Consider the following 17,561-nt stretch of genomic DNA (forward strand, 5'->3'; position numbering starts at 1 on the left):
TTCTCCTGATGAAACCTCTGATAATTAGCGCGTTTTAACCATTATAGAGGTACAATATTTATTATTTAAAACTTGTTTATTGCAACAAATTGAAAGAACTCGTCCATTATCTCAAAGAGACCTACGTAACTAGAGAAAAAATGAAAACTCTAAGTCTTAGTCTCAAAATGTCTTTTTAATTAATCAGGTAACATGTTTCGCTAATAAAGCATCATTAGACCTTATAGCTAGATGACCTGCTAAGGTCTTCTTAGTACCTGATTAATTAAAAAGGCATTTTGAGACTGAGACTTGGAGTTTTCATTTTTTCTCTATTGCAACAAAGTTTCCTTCATTTATTGAACTACATACATTTATAATTTCATTATACCTATTATAAATTAGTTATTATTTATCATTTTATTATAAATTACACTAAATATTTTCATTACAATAATCGAGACAATAATATTGAAATCATAATAAAATTATTATGAGCTTAAATAAATAATAATTTATATAATATACTAAAATCACTTTTTAAAAATGTCTACGCCGCTGCCGCGCAACCGTCCCGGTGGCCCTAATGGTAACGATGAGTTACTGATTATTATAAACGACTTCGACTATGGCTCTTCTAACAAGTAGACGCTTCGCGTCTACTTTGGTCCGTGGGGACCAGTAGAAATTTTTAAAATTTTTGTCAGTACTACAAAAAAAAATCTCCACAATTATCCAAGGAGTGCCCTAAACACGCAGTGGGGAAGAGACCTGCCGTATCCTCATAAGGCTCTGAGTTCAAACCTTAGCCTCGGCATGGTGCTCTACCCAACTTTTTCTTTTTTTAGTACTTCGAAAAAATTAACATCTATAGTAAATCCAAAAATCTCATCCATTATTCTCTAAGAGACCAACATACAAAATTGACGAAAAACAAAGAAAAACACAAAGTCACGGTCTCACAACATGTAATTAAACGGGCTACACGTGTTTCGCTCTAGTTAGAGCATCATCAGGCCTTTAGAAGCCATCCACACACTTATGCTGTAACTGATGATGCTCTAACTAGAGCGAAACACGTGTAGCCCATTTAATTACATTTTGGGAGACCGTGACTTTGTGTTTTTCTTTGTTTTTCGTCAATCTATAGTAAATGCAGAGAGAAAAGGGAAGGTCTTATTATATATTATAATCAGAAATAAATTTCATGGAAATATTACTTACTTATTTCTGGGTATCATGCTTCAGAGAACCATGATGTGTTACAATACGCTCCGTTCTTTAATTTTAGTTTAGTAGAAAATATTCTCAAAACTTGCATATATCAAAATTATGTCAGGGTTCTAAGATGAATCGGTAATAAAATCGTAAACCAGATCAACATTGGAAATATTTAAAAAAAAGTTGCTTTGGTCCGATTGAAAAAAGTACTATACTACCAAATAGTTACATTTATTCGGTGGCAATTAAGTTATAAAATTCTGTCTATTATTAATTTTAATAATATAAAGTGTACCCTTTAACTCTGAGCCATTATTTACAATTTAATTGTTAATTATGCCTAAAAAAATGAATTGACAACTTTGGTATTGTTTGGTATAAACAGCTTAATTCCTTTATGTAAAGCCACCTTAACATGTTTTTGCATAATTCTGACTCACGTTGGTTGCTATCGGGCTTAAGCCATAAAAATCGAAGAAAAAAGAAGAAGACGCCCACTTTCACTTGTCATTTCAATGTCACTTTCCGGCCCACAAGCATAAACGCCACCGGCAACGGGAGTTCCCAAATCCAAACAAAGGTTGGAAGATATTTTTAAGTCTCCACATCCTTCTTACTTTTCTATATGAAAATAAAATGTAAGTATCACAATTACACACATACGAAAGTTTTTTTTTAAGTTCAGTTTCATAATTACCAATTTTTAGTGAATAATCCTAAAATTTATGAAAATACATACATTTTAAGGTTATGTCATAATGTTTTGATTGTTATATTTGTGTTAAATTTTGTTTTTGTGTTTTAGTGGACTACACCAACAAAGGTTATGTGTTTTGCACCAGATTGAAAGCATCATAGCGAAAAACGGACCTGTCATTTCTTTAAATTTCCAAAAGAGCCCCTGGAAAAAGAAAAATTAATATCTCTGCTAAGGAATACTAAGGTATTTTTACTAAATCTTTCATTTTTTTTAATACCTAAATGAGGCATTCTATAAATTTTGTTCCTTGTAGGCAAATGGATAAAAAACCTTCAGTCCATGCATTGGTATGTAATTAATATAATATTGACAAAACTACAATGAATGGCCTCACTACTTTTCCACATGCAAAGAGGTTAACCAAGGACAAATTAAAGAAATTGTCAGAAACCTAGGTAGGTCTATACTTCCAACTTATCTTTATTTATTCCGAAGCTTGATTTTTTTCAAGGTAAATACTGAATTGCTTAGTACAAACTTATCTATACCCAGTACAAGTTTGTCCACTTCTTTGAAGCATGGTACTTCAAACAGAGAAACTGTCAACGATTTGGTAGAAGGTGAGCCCATGTCAAATTCCAGTAAGAGACATGATTTCAATTTTGCACCAACAGCAGAGCCGAAATTCATTTTGCTTATTAAGTTTTGCAAATTAAGTTTTTCATATGAGCATATAAAAAATATTCATAACAAAGTTCAGTTGTATACAGGTTTGACATGTAATAAATATTTTGTAACCTTATTAAGTTAATTAGTTTTATACATTATTTAAATAATAATTGTATAGTTCACATAGAATAGGCAGAAATTATATGTACATATATAAAAAATTTTATTAAGATAAGGAGAACATGTATTAAAGCATAACACATAATATAGACACACATGTAATATCTTTATTAAAAATTATAATTGTATGTTATGTAACATTAGAGCCTAAAAACATTAAGGAGAATAAAGGTTGTTATTGGCAAATGACAATATTATTTTCTCTATTTCCTACATTTTTGGTGAAGGGAATAGGCTTTGCCCTAAGAAGCCAGGTTAAACCAAGAGCAAAAAAGTTTATGGCTTATGAGTGTAAGTAAAGTAAACCTTTCTATTGAAAAGGCCATCCAAAATAAAAAAAATATACTAAAAATATTAATGTTAATTCTTTAGCGACATCTAGGGTGGATATGCTCAATCAACTCATCAATTAATTCACTGTCGTACTGATGAAAGTTATGGCGTATTCACCAAAGTATGCAGATAATCGCTAAATTCAAAATAATTTCATTTGCGTTTTCAAATTATGCTTCAAATTCAAAACTTCTTTTTTTACCTTAAACGCCATTCAAAACTTAGTAGAAAAGTTTAATAAGTAAATTTTTCACGATTTATACGTGCCACAAGATAAAGGGAAAAGAGGGTCCCATTTATTAGGGTATTGGGATAAGACAACCAGGTTTTTATGTCGATTTTTTTTATTTTCCATTTTTATTTTGAAAAGCAATTGTAATAAAATATAAAAAGAATTAACATGAAAAGAATCGGTAATAAAAAAAACTATTAACGAATTGAATCGAAGCTATAGGAGCCGAGATATTAGTAAAAATGTGGGAAAAACAAAAGAAAACTGGTTTTTTCCCACGGTACATTTTTTTTTTTTTAAATTATTGACAAATTTTAAAGTAAGCCCTAAACTAACAATTTCCTGTGAAAAAACTAAATAAAAAAATAATTTTTTTTTGGTCGAAAATCGAAAGGGGTATACCCACGAAAAATTTCGAAAAAATGATTTTTATTTTTTTCTAAATTAACTGTAACCCTGACAATTTTTTGTTTTAAACAAAAGTTCTCAGGAATATTTCGAGGTATCCGTATATCAAAACGAATCGGTTCTAGCTAACATAGAATCGGAGAAAATTGAAAAAAACTATAAAACATAAATATCAAATTATCATGAGCCCTATGGCAAAATTTCAATTTTTTATTTTTCTATCCTGTACTACTTTAGAGTACCTTTAAAAAAGATTATTACCGTTTTGACTGTAAAACAAACGGAAAACCTATTTCTTTGCATTTTTCGATTTTCGAACAAAATCCGGGTCAAAATGAGCATTTTTCCAAAATATGCTCCGAATTCAAAATTTCTTTTTTCTACTTAAAGACGACTTAAAAAGTAGTAAAAAAGCCTTATGACAAATTTTTCCACGATTTATACGAGTGATACAATATAAATAGAAAGATTAGGTCCCATAAGAATTCATGTTTGGGGATAAGAAAACCGGGTTTCTTCGTGGATTTTTTTTATTTTTTAGGTTAATTTTTGAAAGTTAATAGTAATAAGATATTAAAAGAATTGACAGAAGAAGAATAAGAAAAAAAAAGAAACAATCAACGAATTGAATCGAAGCTATAGAAGCCGAGATATAAGTAAAAATATGGGAAAAACAAAAGAAAACTGGTTTTTTTCCCCCGTACAATTTTTTTTTCCTAAAATGATTATTGGCAAATTTTAAAGTAAACCCTAAACTAACAATTTCCAGTAAAAAAACTCAATAAAAAAATAATTTTTTTTTGGTCGAAAATCAAAAGGGGTATACCCACGAAAAATTTCGAAAAAATGGTTTTTATTTTTTTATAAATAAACTATAACTCTGACAACTTTTTGTATCAAATAAAAGTTCTTGGGTATATTGAGAGGTATTCGCCTGTCAAAACGAATTGGTTCTAGCTATTATAGAATCGGAGAAAATTGAATAAAACTGTAAAACATAAATATCGAATTATCAAGAGTCCTATGGAAAAATGTCGATTTTTTATTTTTCTATCTTGCACTACTTCAGAGTACCTTTAAAAAAGGTTATTACCAATTTGACTCTAAAATGAACAGAAACCCTATTTCTTTACAATTTTCGATTTTCGAACAAAATCCGGGGTCAAAATGACCATTTTTTCAAAATATGCTCCGAATTCAAAATTTCTTTTTTCTAGTTAAAGAGCATTCAAAAACTAGTAAAAAAGCTTTATGACAAATTTTTCCACGATTCATACGAGTGTCACAATCTAAAGAGGAAGATCAGGTCCCATAAGAAGCAATGTATTAGGATAGGAAAAAGTGGTTTGTTTCTTGTTTTTTTTTTTTTTAATTTTTATTTTAAAAGGCAATTATAATAAAATAAAAAAATTTTTAAAGATTTTAAAAATTTTAAAGAAAAAAAAACGAATAAAAAAATTTATCAACTTATTGAATTGAAGCTATGAAAGCCGTGATCTCAATAATATAGTAAAAAAAATATAAAAATACACCTTTTTTTGACACCGCATCAATGTCTTTTTTTTTCTAAATTGATAAACTATTAATATAAATTTATTACCAATTTAGCAACCCCCACTAAAAAAACCCTAACTAAAATAAAACTATTATTACTATTTTTTTTCCAGATATTTATACCTTGTCCTAACTTTATGCTGCTATTACTATTTTTATAAATATTATCTTTCTTGTAAATGTCATTAAACCTTCAAACACCCTTTATAATATGATTACTATAATTATAAGTAATATTTTTCTTATGAAAGCACTAAAACCTTAAAACCCCCCGTATAATTCAATTTATATACTATTATTATCCTCATAAATGTTCCATAATATCAATACTTTCTGTATATTTCAAATATATATTTACTAATATTTATATTCGTTTTATTTATCCTAGTAATTTATCAAGAAACCGCGTAAAATTGTCCCCATAATACTAATAATATTCATTAATAAAATAACTCATGACGTCACGAGACGAACACGACGCGTTTATAATTGTTGCCAGACATCCTCCATCCTTCTCTCAAACCGCTTTTCCTCCTCTAACTCGTAGCGCAAACGGGCCGAATTTGCCGCCACAATACCCCGAAAACCCCGCGCTTACGTCATCTGACCATGTGCGACTCGATAGTGACGTCGTCCGTATGCTTTTACATTGAGTCAATTTGGTGCTGGACCGCCAACTATATTGTACCATGCGTTGGCTCCCGTGGTGTCAACGGTATGACTGGTTGATTGGAACGGCTTATTTTTGGGGGTTTTTCCTAAATAACAGCTCGATGCGGAAAAACGGTAACATTTGAAGAAAAACGGTTTTTAGTGGATTATAGCCAGATAGTGTCCGGTGATTTCAGAAAAAAAATGGTTTTCGTAGGTGTCATAGGTATGCCGGTATAAAGCGTCAAAGTTAAAAAAAGGTGTAGAGCAAAAACCGCTCTACGTAGAAGACTGTAGACTATGTCGAAAAATAGCTTTTAAAAAGTTCTTAAAACGCTGAAAGTTTGAAATCTCTAGGTGCCGCCATTAAAGAGTTATTAAGAAAAATAGAAAAAATCGGTCAAAAAAAGGCTCAAAAAGGGGATCATATTTGTTAACACAGCTCACCCTGTATAATACCTAGCGACATGATTAATACCTCTATTTAATCCTAAAGGATTAGGCTTTTAAATAGTGTAAACAGAAAAAATTATAAAAATTTTTTACTAGTAGAAATAAAATCATTTCTCGAAAAATTCACTTTTTTTTTTTTTCGGAAAAAAAAACTTTACGTTTGAGCTCGCTTATCTCGGAAGCAGTTGCTTTTTGAAAAAAATTGTTTTAACAAAAAAGATAGCTACATTCACGCAGAAAAGGGCTGTTTTATCCGCATTGTTAAGAACGTTACTGTTTAGGCCCCACAACTGTTTAAGTCAGCGAGGTACCGCGCAAAAAGTTCAATTTTCATTCACAGAAAAATCCCACTTCTAGAGGGTTTATCTTAAAAAGCTTTCTTTCTGCACTGCCTTCCATAGAGGGCTTTAACGTCAATGAGTTTCAATAAATTCGGTTCAGTCACTTTTCCCCCACCGATCATGGACCCTATTTTCGCGAAAAAAGCAGTTTTTTGCCATGCGTGGCCAAAAAAAATTTACATCATCACGTAGCCTCAACCTTCCCACATAAAACGGTGAAAAGCAGAAAAAAAAATTCGCCATAGAAGCAAAGTTATTAACGTTTATGTGACGCAGGGTCCGAAAATCCCTCAATTTAGATGGATGCGTTCTTACAATACGCGAAGCGTATTGTAACAAGTAGACGCTTCGCGTCTACTTTGGTCCGTGGGGACCAGTAGAAATTTTAAAAATTTTTGTCAGTACTACAAAAAAAATCTCTACAATAATCCAAGGAGTGCCCTAAACACGCAGTGGGGAAGAGACCTGCCGTATCCTCATAAGGCTCTGAGTTCAAACCTTAGCCTCGGCATGGTGCTCTACCCAACTTTTTCTTTTTTTAGTACTTGGAAAACATTAACATCTATAATAAATCCAAAAATCTCATCCATTATTCTGTAAGAGACCAACATACAAAATTGACGAAACACAAAGTCACGGTCGCACAACATGTAATTAAACGGGCTACACGTGTTTCGCTCTAGTTAGAGCATCATCAGGCCTTTAGAAGCCATCCACACACTTATGCTGTAACTGATGATGCTCTAACTAGAGCGAAACACGTGTAGCCCGTTTAATTACATGTTGTGAGACCGTGACTTTGTGTTTTTCTTTGTTTTTCGTCAATCTATAGTAAATACAGAGAGAAAAGGAAAGGTCTTATTATATATTATAATCAAAAATAAATTTCATTGAAATATTACTAACTTATTTCTGGGTATCATGCTTCAGAGAACCATTATGTGTTACAATACGCTCCGCTCTTTAATTTTAGTTTAGTAGAAAATATTCTCAAAACTTGCATATATCAAAATTATGTCAGGGTTCTAAAATGAATCGGTAATAAAATCGTAAACCAGATCAACATTGGAAATAATTTAAAAAATTTGCTTTGGTCCGATTGAAAAAAGTACTATACTACCAAATAGTTACATCTATTCTGTAGCAATAAAAGTTATAAAATTCTGTCTATTATTAATTTTAATATTATAAAGTGTATCGTTTAACTCTTAGCCATTATTTATAATTTAATTGTTAATTATGCCTAAAAAAACGAATTAACAACTTTGGTATTGTTTGGAAGGTAAACAGCCTAATTCCTTTATGTAAAGCCACCTTAACATGTTTTTGCATAATTCTGACTCACGTTGGTTGCTATCGGGCTTAAGCCATAAAAATCGAAGAAAAAAAGAAGAAGATGAAGAGACTTTCACTTGTCATTTCAATGTCACTTTCCGGCCCACAAGCATAAACGCCACCGGCAACGGAAGTTCCCAAAATCCAAACAAATGTTGGAAGATATTTTTAAGTTTCCACATCTTTCTTACTTTCCTATATGAAAATAAAATGTAAGTATCACAATTACACACATACAAGTTTTTTTTTTAATTCAGTTTCATAATTACCAATTTTTAGTGAATAATCCTGAAATTTATGAAAATACATACATTTTAAGGTTATGTCATAATGTTTTGATTGTTATATTTGATTTTGTTTTTGTTATTTTAGTGGACTACACCAACAAAGGTTATGTGTTTTGCACCAGATTGAAAGCATCATAGCGAAAAACGGACCTGTCATATCTTTAAATTTTCAAAAGAGCCCCTGGAAAAAGAAAAATGAATATCTTTGCCAAGGAATAGGTACTAAGGTATTTTTACTAAATCTTTCATTTTTTTTAATACCTAAATGAGGTAATTTATAAATTTTGTTCCTTGTAGGCAAATGGATAAAAAACCTTCAGTCCATGCATTGGTATGTAATTGTTGACAAAAATACAATGAATGGCCTCACTACTTTTCCACATGCAAAGAGGTTAACCAAGGAGAAATTAAAGAAATTGTCAAAAACCTAGGTAAGTATATACTTCCAACTTATTTTTATTTATTTCAAAGCTTGATTTTTTTCAAGGTAAATACAGAATTGCTTAGTACAAACATATCTATACCCAGTACAAGTTCGTCCACTTCTTTGAAGCATGGTACTTCAAACAGAGACACTGTCAACAATTTTGTAGAAGGTGAGCCGGTGTCAAATTCCAGTAAGGGACATGATTTCAATTTTGCACCAACAGCAGAGCTAAAATTCATTTTGTCGCAAAAAACTGGAGGATGTGAAAGAAAAAAGTGCAGAAGTTAAAATTAAGTTTTTCATATGAGCACATAAAAAATAATCATGACAAAGTTCAGTTGTATACAGGTTTGACATGTAATAAATATTTTTGTAATCTTATTAAGTTAATTAGTTTTATATATTATTTAAATAATAATTGTATACTTCACATAGAATATGCAGAAATTATATGTACATATATAAATTTTTTTATTAAGATAAGGACAACATGTATTAAAGCATAACACATAATATAAACACACACGTAATATCTTCATTAAAAATTCTGATTGTATGTTATGTAGCATTAGAGCCTAAAAACATTAAGGAGAATAAAGGTCGTTATTGGCAAATGACAATATTATTTTCTCTATTTCCTACATTTTTGGTGAAGGGAATAGGCTCTGCCCTAAAAAGCTAGGTTAAACCAAGAGCAAAAAAGTTTAGGTCTCATGAGTGTAAGTAAAGTAAACCTTTCTATTAAAAAGGCCATCCAAGATAAAAAAAATATACTAAAAATATTAATGTTAATTCTTTAGCGACATCTAGGGTGGATATGCTGAATCAACTCATCAATTAATTCACTGTCGTACTGATGAAAGTTATGGCGTATTCACCAAAGTATGCAGATAATCGCTGATTTCAAAATAATTTTATTTGCGTTTTCAAATTATGCTTAAAATTCAAAACTTCTTTTTTTACCTTAAAGGCCATGCAAAACTTAGTAGACAAGTTTATTAAGTAAATTTTCCACGATTTATACGTGCCACAAGATAAAGGGAAAAGAGGGTCCCATTTATTAGGGTATTGGGATAAGACAACTAGGTTTTTATGTCGATTTTTTTTATTTTCCATTTTTATTTTGAAAAGCAATTGTAATAAAATATAAAAATAATTAACAGGAAAAGAATCGGTAATAAAAGAAACTATTAACGAATTGAATCGAAGCTATAGAAGCCGAGATATTAGTAAAAATGTGGGAAAAACAAAAGAAAACTGGTTTTTTCCCACGGTACAATTTTTTTTTTTTTAAATGATTATTGGCAAATTTTCAAGTAGGCCCTAAACTAACAATTTCCAGTAAAAAAACTCAATAAAAAAAAAAAAAATTTTTGTTCGAAAATCGAAAGGGGTATACCCACGAAAAATTTCGAAAAAATGATTTTTATTTTTTTCTGAATTAACTGTGAGTCTGAGAACTTTTTGTTTCAAACAAAAGTTCTCGGGAATATTACGAGGTATCCGTATGTCAAAACGAATCGGTTCTAGCTATTATAGAATCGGAGAAAATTGCAAAAAACTGTAAAACATAAATATCGAATTATCAAGAGCCCTATGGAAAAATATCAATTTTTTATTTTTCTATCCTGCACTACTTCAGAGTACCTTTAAAAAAGGTTATTACCAATTTGACTCTAAAATGAACAGAAACCCTATTTCTTTGCAATTTTCGATTTTCGAACAAAATCCGGGGTCAAAATGACCATTTTTTCAAAATATGCTCTGAATTTAAAATTTCTTTTTTCTGGTTAAAGACCATTCAAAAACTAGTAAAAAAGCTTAATAGCAAAATTTTCCACGATTTAAAGGAGTGCCACAATATAAAGAGAAAGATTAGGTCCCATAAGAATTCATGTTTGGGGATAAGAAAACCGGGTTTTTTCGTGGATTTTTTTGATTTTTCAGTTTTATTTTTGAGAGCCAATAGTAATAAAGTATTAAAAGAATTGACAGGAGAAGAATAAGAAATAAAAGAAACCATAAACGAATTGAATCGAAGCTATAGAAGCCGAGATATAAGTAAAAATGTGGGAAAAATAAAAGAAAACTTCCTTTTTCCCACCGTACAATTTTTTTTTCCTAAAATGATTAATGGCAAATTTTAAAGTAAACCGTAAACTAACAATTTCCAGTAAAAAAACTCAATAAAAAAAAAATTTTTTTTTTGGTCGAAAATCGAAAGGGGTATACCCACGAAAAATTTCGAAAAAATGATTTTTATTTTTTTCTGAATTAACTGTGAGTCTGAGAACTTTTTGTTTCAAACAAAAGTTCTCGGGAATATTACGAGATATCCGTATGTCAAAACGAATCGGTTCTAGCTATCATAGAATCGGAGAAAATTGAAAAAAACTGTAAAACATAAATATCGAATTATCAAGAGCCCTATGGCAAAATTTTAATTTTTTATTTTCCTATCCTGTACTACTTTAGAGTACCTTTAAAAAAGATTATTACCGATTTGACTCTAAAATGAACGGAAAACCTATTTCTTTGCATTTTTCGATTTTCGAACAAAATCCGGGTCAAAATGACCATTTTTTCAAAACATGCTCCGAATTCAAAATTTCTTTTTTCTGGTTAAAGACCATTCAAAAACTAGTAAAAAAGCTTTATGACAAATTTTTCCACGATCCATACGAGTGCCACAATATAAATAGAAAGATTAGGTCCCATAAGAATTCATGTTTGGGGATAAGAAAACCGGGTTTTTTCGTGGATTTTTTTGATTTTTCAGTTTTATTTTTGAGAACCAATAGTAACTGGATATAAAAAGAATTGACAGGAGAAGAATAAGGAATTAAAGAAACCATAAACGAATTGAATCAAAGCTACAGAACCCGCGATACTATAGTAAAAATGTGGGAAAAACAAAAGAAAACTGGTTTTTTCCCACCGTACAATTTTTTTTCCTAAAACGATTATTGGCAAATTTTAAAGTAAGCCCTAAACTAACAATTTCCAGTAAAAAAGCCCAATAAAAAAATAATTTTTTTTTTGGTCGAAAATCGAAAGGGGTATACCCACGAAAAATTTCGAAAAAATGGTTTTTATTTTTTTATAAATAAACTATAACTCTGATAACTTTTTGTATTAAATAAAAGTTCTTGGGTATATTAAGAGGTATTCGCCTGTCAAAACGAATTGGTTCTAGCTATTATAGAATCGGAGAAAATTGAAAAAAACTGTAAAACATAAATATCGAATTATCAAGAGCCCTATGGCAAAATTTTAATTTTTTATTTTCCTATCCTGTACTACTTTAATGTACCTTTAAAAAAGATTATTACCGATTTGACTCTAAAATGAACGGAAAACCTATTTCTTTGCATTTTTCGATTTTCGAACAAAATCCGGGTCAAAATGACCATTTTTTCAAAATATGCTCCGAATTCAAAATTTCTTTTTTCTGGTTAAAGACCATTCAAAAACTAGTAAAAAAGCTTTATGACAAATTTTTCCACGATTCATACGAGTGTCACAATCTAAAGAGGAAGATCAGGTCCCATAAGAAGCAATGTATTAGGATAGGAAAAAGTGGTTTGTTTCTTGTTTTTTTTTTTTTTAATTTTTATTTTAAAAGGCAATTATAATAAAATAAAAAAAATTTAAAGAAAAAAAAAACGAATAAAAAAATTTATCAACTTATTGAATTGAAGCTATGAAAGCCGTGATCTCAATAATATAGTAAAAAAAATATAAAAATACACCTTTTTTTGACACCGCATCAACGTCTTTTTTTTCTAAATTGATAAACTATTAATATAAATTTATTACCAATTTAGCAACCCCCACTAAAAGAACCCTAACTAAAATAAAACTATTATTACTATTATTTTTTTTCCAGATATTTATACCTTGTCCTAACCTTTATGCTGCTATTACTATTATTATAAATATTATCTTTCTTGTCAATGTCCTTAAACCTTAAAACACCCTTTATAATATGATTAATATAATTATAAGTAATATTTTCCTTATAAATGCCTTAAAACCTTAAAACCCCCCGTATAATTCTATTTCCATACTATTATTATCCTCATAAATGTTCCGTAATATCAATACCCTCTGTATATTTCAAATATATATTTCTTAATATTTATATTCATTTTATTTATCCTAGTAATTTATCAAGAAACCGCGTAAAATTGTCCCCATAATACTAATAATATTCATTAATAAAATAACTCATGACGTCACGAGATGAACACGACGCGTTTATAATTGTTGCGAGACATCCTCCATCCTTCTCTCAAACCGCTTTTCCTACTCTAACTCGTAGCGTAAACGGGCCGAATTTGCCGCCACAATACCCCGAAAACCCCGCGCTTACGTCATCTGACCATGTGCAACTCGATAGTGACGTCGTCCGTATGCCTTTACATTGGGTCAATTTGGTGCTGGACCGCCAACTATTTTGTACCATGCGTTGGCTCCCGTGGTGTCGACGGTATGACTGGTTGATTGGAACGGCTTATTTTTGGGGGTTTTTCTTAAATAACAGCGGGCCTCCGGAAAATGGTAATATTTGAAGAAAAACGGTTTTTAGTGGATTATAGCCAGATAGTGTCCGGTGATTTCAGAAAAAAAATGGTTTCCGTAGGTGTCATAGGTATGCCGGTATAAAGCGTCAAAGTTAAAAAAAGGTGTAGAGCAAAAACTGCTCTACGTAGAAGACTGTAGATTATGTCGAAAAATAGGATTTAAAAAGTTCTTAAAATGCTGAAAGTTTGAAATTTCTAGGTGCCGCCAATAAAGAGTTATTAAGAAAAGTAGAAAAAAACGGTCAAAAAAAGGCTCAAAAAGGGGTTTATATTTGTTAACACAGCTCACCCCGTATAATACGTAGCACCATGAATAATACCTCTATTTAATCCTAAAGGATTAGGCTTTCAAACGGTGTAAACAAAAAAAATTAAAAAAATTTTTTAGAAGTAGAAAAAAATTTATTTCTCGAAAAATTCACTTTTTTTTTTTTCGAAAAAAAAAATTTTAAGTTTGAACTCGTTTATCTCGGAAGAAGTTTCTTTTGGAAAAAAATAGTTAAGATAAAAAAGAAAGCTACATTTACGTAGAAAAGGGCTGTTTTATTCGCATTATCGGGAACATTACCGTTTAGGCCCCACGGCCGTTTAAGTCCGCGAGGTACCGCGCAAAAAGTTCAAATTTCATTCACAGAAAAATCCGACTTCCAATGGGTTTTTTTTTTTAAGCTCCCCTTCTGCACTGCTTCCCATGAAGGGCTTTGACGTCAGTGAGTTTCAGAAAATTCGGCTCAGTCAGTTTTTCACAAACCTCTGCAGCGGCTGTTTTCGCGAAAAATGCGGTTTTTTGCCACGCCCGCCCCTTCGGGGCGGCGTGGCCAAAAAAAATCTACACCGTCACGTAGCCTCAACCTTCCCACATATAACGGTGAAAACCAGAAAAAAAAATTCGCCATAGAAGCAAAGTTATTAACGTTTATGTGACGCAGGGTCCCGAAAATCACCCAACTATGTACGGTGCGTTCTTACAATACGCGAAGCGTATTGTAACAAGTAGACGCTTCGCGTCTACTTTGGTCCGTGGGGACCAGTAGAAATTTTTAAAATTTTTGTCAGTACTACAAAAAAAAATCTCCACAATTATCCAAGGAGTGCCCTAAACACGCAGTGGGGAAGAGACCTGCCGTATCCTCATAAGGCTCTGAGTTCAAATCTTAGCCTCGGCATGGTGCTCTACCCAACTTTTTCTTTTTTTAGTACTTCGAAAAAATTAACATCTATAGTAAATCCAAAAATCTCATCCATTATTCTCTAAGAGACCAACATACAAAATTGACGAAAAACAAAGAAAAACACAAAGTCACGGTCTCACAACATGTAATTAAACGGGCTACACGTGTTTCGCTCTAGTTAGAGCATCATCAGGCCTTTAGAAGCCATCCACACACTTATGCTGTAACTGATGATGCTCTAACTAGAGCGAAACACGTGTAGCCCGTTTAATTACATGTTGTGAGACCGTGACTTTGTGTTTTTCTTTGTTTTTCGTCAATCTATAGTAAATACAGAGAGAAAAGGAAAGGTCTTATTATATATTATAATCAGAAATAAATTTCATTGAAATATTACTTACTTATTTCTGGGTATCATGCTTCAGAGAACCATGATGTGTTACAATACGCTCCGCTCTTTAATTTTAGTTTAGTAGAAAATATTCTCAAAACCTGCATATATCAAAATTATGTCAGGGTTCTAAAATGAATCGGTAATAAAATCGTAAACCAGATCAACATTGGAAATAATTTAAAAAATTTGCTTTGGTCCGATTGAAAAAAGTACTATACTAGCAAATAGTTACATCTATTCTGTAGCAATAAAAGTTATAAAATTCTGTCTATTATTAATTTTAATCTTATAAAGTGTATCGTTTAACTCTTAGCCATTATTTACAATTTAATTGTTAATTATGCCTAAAAAAACGAATTAACAACTTTGGTATTGTTTGGAAGGTAAACAGCTTAATTCCTTTATGTAAAGCCACCTTAACATGTTTTTGCATAATTCTGACTCACGTTGGTTGCTATCGGGCTTAAGCCATAAAAATCGAAGAAAAAAAGAAGAAGACGAAGAGACTTTCACTTGTCATTTCAATGTCACTTTCCGGCCCACAAGCATAAACGCCACCGGCAACGGAAGTTCCCAAAATCCAAACAAATGTTGGAAGATATTTTTAAGTCTCCGCATCTTTCTTACTTTCCTATATGAAAATAAAATGTAAGTATCACAATTACACACATACAAGTTTTTTTTTTTAATTCAGTTTCATAATTACCAATTTTTAGTGAATAATCCTGAAATTTATGAAAATACATACATTTTAAGGTTATGTCATAATGTTTTGATTGTTATATTTGATTTTGTTTTTGTTATTTTAGTGGACTACACCAACAAAGGTTATGTGTTTTGCACCAGATTGAAAGCATCATAGCGAAAAACGGACCTGTCATATCTTTAAATTTTCAAAAGAGCCCCTGGAAAAAGAAAAATGAATATCTTTGCCAAGGAATACTAAGGTATTTTTACTAAATCTTTCATTTTTTTTAATACCTAAATGAGGTAATCTATAAATTTTGTTCCTTGTAGGCAAATGGATAAAAAACCTTCAGTCCATGCATTGGTATGTAATTGTTGACAAAAATACAATGAATGGCCTCACTACTTTTCCACATGCAAAGAGGTTAACCAAGGAGAAATTAAAGAAATTGTCAAAAACCTAGGTAAGTCTATACTTCCAACTTATCTTTATTTTTTTCAAAGCTTGATTTTTTTCAAGGTAAATACAGAATTGCTTAGTACAAACATATCTATACCGATTTCAAGTTCGTCCACTTCTTTGGAGCATGGTACTTCAAACAGAGACACTGTCAACAATTTTGTAGAAGGTGAGCCGGTGTCAAATTCCAGTAAGGGACATGATTTCAATTTTGCACCAACAGCAGAGCTAAAATTCATTTTGCCGCAAAAAACTGGAGGATGTGAAAGAAAAAAGTGCAGAAGTTAAAATTAAGTTTTTCATATGAGCACATAAAAAATAATCATGACAAAGTTCAGTTGTATACAGGTTTGACATGTAATAAATATTTTTGTAATCTTATTAAGTTAATTAGTTTTATACATTATTTAAATAATAATTGTATACTTCACATAGAATATGCAGAAATTATATGTACATATATAAATTTTTTTATTAAGATAAGGATAACATGTATTAAAGCATAACACATAATATAGACACACACGTAATATCTTCATTAAAAATTATGATTGTATGTTATGTAGCATTAGAGCCTAAAAACATTAAGGAGAATAAAGGTCGTTATTGGCAAATGACAATATTATTTTCACTATTTCCTACATTTTTGGTGAAGGGAATAGGCTCTGCCCTAAAAAGCCAGGTTAAACCAAGAGCAAAAAAGTTTAGGTCTCATGAGTGTAAGTAAAGTAAACCTTTCTATTAAAAAGGCCATCCAAGATAAAAAAAATATACTAAAAATATTAATGTTAATTCTTTAGCGACATCTAGGGTGGATATGCTGAATCAACTCATCAATTAATTCACTGTCGTACTGATGAAAGTTATGGCGTATTCACCAAAGTATGCAGATAATCGCTGAATTCAAAATAATTTTATTTGCGTTTTCAAATTATGCTTAAAATTCAAAACTTCTTTTTTTACCTTAAAGGCCATGCAAAACTTAGTAGACAAGTTTATTAAGTAAATTTTCCACGATTTATACGTGCCACAAGATAAAGGGAAAACAGGGTCCCATTTATTAGGATATTGGGATAAGAGAACCAGGTTTTTATGTCGATTTTTTCATTTTTATTTTGAAAAGCAATTGTAATAAAATATAAAAAGAATTAACAGGAAAAGAATCGGTAATAAAAGAAACTATTAACGAATTGAATCGAAGCTATAGAAGCCGAGATATTAGTAAAAATGTGGGAAAAACAAAAGAAAACTGGTTTTTTCCCACGGTACAATTTTTTTTTTTTTTAATGATTATTGACAAATTTTAAAGTAAGCCCTAAACTAACAATTTCCAGTAAAAAAACTCAATAAAAAAAAAATTTTTTTTTTGGTCGAAAATCGAAAGGGGTATACCCACGAAAAATTTCAAAAAAATGATTTTTATTTTTTTCTGAATTAACTGTGAGTCTGAGAACTTTTTGTTTCAAACAAAAGTTCTCGGGAATATTACGAG

The 17,561-nt window shown here is 30.8% G+C and overlaps 3 long non-coding RNA genes across 7 annotated transcripts in view; 2 read left to right on the plus strand and 1 right to left on the minus strand.

The window, feature by feature from the left end:
* Positions 1–624: 624 nt before the first annotated feature.
* LOC126745462 (uncharacterized) overlaps positions 625–17,561 on the minus strand; it is a 28,960-nt gene continuing 12,023 nt past the window's right edge. The window contains exon 3 of the long non-coding RNA XR_007663558.1: positions 625–783. This is a non-coding gene — a long non-coding RNA (uncharacterized LOC126745462). The remainder of the gene's footprint in view (positions 784–17,561) is intronic.
* Positions 1,495–2,305, plus strand: LOC126745463 (uncharacterized). Its single transcript, XR_007663559.1, has 3 exons — positions 1,495–1,838; positions 2,006–2,143; positions 2,214–2,305. It is a non-coding gene; the product is annotated as an uncharacterized LOC126745463 (long non-coding RNA).
* LOC126745460 (uncharacterized) lies at positions 7,739–16,450 on the plus strand. Of its 5 annotated transcripts, XR_007663554.1 has the most exons (5): positions 7,743–8,003; positions 15,306–15,570; positions 15,732–15,869; positions 15,940–16,073; positions 16,130–16,450. It is a non-coding gene; the product is annotated as an uncharacterized LOC126745460 (long non-coding RNA). The 5 variants fall into 5 exon arrangements; XR_007663552.1 differs by having other exon boundaries at positions 7,739–8,003; positions 15,306–15,869; XR_007663555.1 differs by lacking the exons at positions 7,743–8,003; positions 15,306–15,570; positions 15,732–15,869 and adding exons at positions 8,043–8,268; positions 8,429–8,570.

This window comes from Anthonomus grandis, chromosome 16, assembly GCF_022605725.1.
Source record: "Anthonomus grandis grandis chromosome 16, icAntGran1.3, whole genome shotgun sequence".
NCBI lineage: Eukaryota > Metazoa > Arthropoda > Insecta > Coleoptera > Curculionidae > Anthonomus > Anthonomus grandis.